Source organism: Salmo salar, chromosome ssa04, assembly GCF_905237065.1.
Source record: "Salmo salar chromosome ssa04, Ssal_v3.1, whole genome shotgun sequence".
NCBI lineage: Eukaryota > Metazoa > Chordata > Actinopteri > Salmoniformes > Salmonidae > Salmo > Salmo salar.
This window is the reverse complement of record NC_059445.1, coordinates 83656923-83661044: the sequence shown is the minus strand read 5'-3', so window position 1 is coordinate 83661044 and position 4122 is coordinate 83656923. Positions and strand designations below refer to the sequence as shown.

The following is a 4122-nucleotide window of genomic DNA, read 5'->3' as shown; positions in this document are numbered from 1 at the left end:
AGTACAGATACCCCAAAAACTACTTAAGTAGTATTTTTACTTAACTACTTTACACCACTGGTTAAATCGAGGACTCTTGAAAATTGAATTCAGGAGCCCTATGCCAGCTAGGGTGCAGAAGCTGGTTTGAGCTAGTCCTAAACCACCGGGGTTTAGGTGCGATAAATAAAAAGTTAGAAAAACAAGGGCTAAGCGAAAAAGATCAACTGAAATAGCAGTTGTGGTTAACGCTGGGGGCACCCAATCTATGATGTAGAATATGAAGACACCAGAGGCTCTAAAGCAAAAACATAAAATACTAAGAAAAAAAACCCCATAAAATACTAAGAAAGAAAACCGGGGCCTCGAATCTGATATAAAGATTAGCCGCTTGTGACGTAGGCCTAAAGAAAAGAATGGGCCAATCATATCGAGTGTGTTGCCATGACGAATTTGACGCTATGCGACCCACCGCTGGAGACTTCCTTCAACAAAGATGGCTGACAAAAATACTGCGAAGCAAATGTTAGGTAATTATAACGCCATAACGAATCATGCAACATATGCACAGTTGAGAGGAATATGTTTAGTTAATGTAGAGACAAACGATTAGAAATATGTTTTGGTCATACGTTTAATTTACGAAAATCGATATTTAGCTAGGTAGCTAGCTGACTAGCTAACATTAGCCAGCTAGCTAGCTTTATGGGTGTTGTGACATGACTATGAAATTGTAATTCGTGTTTAATGTTTTAGGGACTCCTGAGAAAAACACCAAACCAGGCTGTCGACTTGTGAAACAGTGGATGTAAAGAATCTAGCTAGCTAAAGCATTTACAGCCAATTGAATGTACAATTTTGTATGCTTGCCTTGCTGATATTTGCCATGAAATGCAGCTGAAGTAACGTAACTTGGCTAGCTAACCATTTTCTTGCTTATTGTGTAGTGGAGGATAAAAATACCTGTATGCCTATGGATGTGTAGCTAGCTATGTAGCTGATCTGTGTATGGACCCTAAAACGTTTGGTATAAATATTAATTCAGAACCTAGTTATGAACGTCAGCTATCATAGCTGTTTGTATCCACTTCAGAACAGCCAAAGGGCATTAATGAAGCCTATGGATGGAGTAGAATATAGTATAACTTTATTGTGCCAAGGATGGAAGTCATATATACATGTAGTTATTACCAAACATGAGATCCCCACATTGTAGCCTGTACATTTAATATATTCACTGATCATGTACTCTACCTTGGCAAATACATTTGTGGTTCAGGTATGAGTGTCTGTGACATTCTTTTTCAGTCATATCCAGTTCCAAGAGTAAACTCCAGTCTTTGAATGATGCTGTGTCTGCATGTATGTATTACAATTATACACTTCAGTGTTTACCAATCCTGGTCATGTGACATCTATGGTTACACATTGTAACTATGCAATGTGTAGACTTTACAGTGAAATGCTTACTTACAAGCCCTTAACCAACAGTGCAGTTCAAGAAGAGTTGAAAAAATATTTACCAAGTAGACTAAAATAAAAATGTATAATAAAAAGTTACAATAACAAGGCTATATAGAGGGGGAACTGGTTCCAAGTCAGCGTGCTGGGGTACAGGTTAGTTCAGGTCATTTGTACATGTAGTGACTATGCATAGAAGTGAAGTGACTGTGTATAGATAAACAGCAGTGTACGGGGGGGGTCAGTGTAAATTGTCCAGTGGTGGTTTTATTAATTGTTCAGCAGTCTTATGGTTTGGGGGTAGAAGCTGTTGAGCTTTTTGGTCCTAGACTTGGCACTCCGGTACCACTTGCTGTGCGGTAGCAGAGAGAACAATCTGACTTGGGTGACTGGAGTCTCTTACAATTTTATGGGCTTTCCTCTGACACCGCCTATTATATGGCTGGAAGCTTAGCCCCAGTGTTGCACTGGGCCATTTGCACTATGCTCTGTAGCGCCTTACGGTCAGATGCAGAGCAGTTGCCATACCAGGTCAGGATGCTCTTGATGGTGCAGCTGTAGAACCTTTTGAGGATCTGGGGACAAATGCCAAACATTTTCAGTCTCCTGAGGGGGAAAGGTTTTGTCGTGCCCTCTTCACGCCTGTCTTGGTATGTTTAGACCATGATTGGGGCGACAAGGTGAAAATCTGTCGTTCTGCCCCTGAACAAGGCAGTTAACCCACTGTTCCTAGGCCGTCATTGGAAATAAGAATTTGTTCTTAACCGATTTGCCTAGTTAAATAAAAGTTTGTTGGTGATGGGGACACCAAGGAACTTGAAACTCTCGACCTGCTCCACTACAGCCCCTTTCGATGTTGATGGAGGCCTGTTCGGCCCACCTTTTCCTGTAGTCCACAATCAGCTTCTTTGTCTTGCTCACATTGAGGGAGGGGTTATTGTCCTGCGCCACACTGCCAGTTCTCTGACCTCCTCCCTCTAGGCTGTAGACTAGAAACATTTATTTAACTAGTTAAAGGCTGATTTGTAATTCATATATACAGAAATAGAGTTTAAAAGAAAGTACACTACACTTCCTATGCATCATGTAAATACTCAAATACTCTAATTTCCTTCATCTGCACTGATCTGAGGACACAGGATAGGTGTAGTATTTCATCAAATGAGACTTAATTTCAACCAGTAGAGAATGTGAAATGTGTCGAAAAAAGTTCAAGTGTTGTAAATGCATAAATTATAAGTATTATAATTGTAATATAAATAAGTTAAATCTGTACTTCATTGGATGTCTGGTGTGCATTATAAAAACAGGAAGAGAGAGGTGGGGAGAGAGGTGTGAGTGTGAAAGAGAGAAAGAGGTAAGAACAGAGGAGCAGGGAAGACCTGCATATGATTAATGAATTACAATGCTACTTAACTTAATATTCTCTCAGTTCATCACAATTACATAATATAGTCTCTAGTGGTGTCTTCTAACCAGCCTTGGGCTCCCAGTCGACCTGAAGGTTATCTTAAGAGCGGGTGAGGTGGCGATGACAGGACTGGGGGTTGGAATTCTCACATCAAAACATACCTACAGATGGAGAGAGATGTTTAAGCCTTGTTTTATTTTAACACTGCCAGTCATCATCAGGAGGTGAAATGCAAAAATGACCAAGGATCATTAACTCTGGGACTACTACATCTATCTGTATTTCAATGTAAAGCATCTCTTTAATAATACTCCCTGTTGACCTGACCATGTGACCTCTCACCATGCTGTGCCCTCCATGGAGCCAGTTCGGATGCGGGAGGGGTTCACCGACACAGCTGATAACCTACCAGATTTAGGAAGAAGGGGAGAGAGGGATGAAGTGAAGGAGAGACTTATTTAGAAAATAAGGTAGTTGAAGAGACTGTGTTCAACAGGAATCTCTGTGTGGCTTCACCTGGTGTCCACACTAAGTGGCTGCAGAGTACTTTATACTGAAAAACATGCACAGACACGAGGAAAAACAATATAGCGTAGTTATATAAATAATTTAGTTTCCTCTTGCCTATTCTTTTGAAGGAGCCACAGACATCTGAGCCTACTTACTGCACAACACAATCCATCAAACATATTGATACATGAACGTGAAGGTGTGGGTTATAAGGTGTCTAATTGTTTTCAATATGGGTGACTTAAAAAAGCCTGTTTTTATACAGACATCACACCCTTACCTAAACAGCACCCTCACCTGAGAAGTAGAAATCAACGGGAGAGAAACTTGGAATTGAATAACTGCATTTGACATTAGCTAAGTAAATGGAAGAATACTCTTAGAAAGAAGTGGAAGGGAAGCGCTACTAAGGTACACAATAGTACATTTTGGTAGACAGAAGGGGCTCTTTGGTAAAAAGGTAGATTGGTCATCAAGAAGGAGAACCAAGGCACTTTTCATATGAATTAAAATGCCTTTATTTCTATGGCATGTTCAATAGAAACAAAGTTTTAAAAATCCGACGCGTTTAAACTGCATGGCCTTCAATTGAACATGGCATTCAAATAAAGGCATTTTAATTCATTATTAAGAGTACCTTGGAAGGATACTCTTATTGCAGTGTGGATGGCTCTTAAAAGAGCCTTTGGTTGTGCATAGTGTAGTCTATGGTGTTGCCAGGGAACAGCACCCTCTTCGAAGAAGTAGGTGAAGATCTCCCA

The 4122-nt window shown here is 40.3% G+C and overlaps 1 long non-coding RNA gene across 1 annotated transcript; it reads left to right on the top strand.

Moving 5' to 3' along the window:
• Positions 1-120: 120 nt before the first annotated feature.
• LOC123742504 (uncharacterized) lies at positions 121-1327 on the top strand. The gene is made up of 2 exons (XR_006769688.1): positions 121-509; positions 736-1327. It is a non-coding gene; the product is annotated as an uncharacterized lncRNA (long non-coding RNA).
• Positions 1328-4122: the final 2795 nt, after the last annotated feature.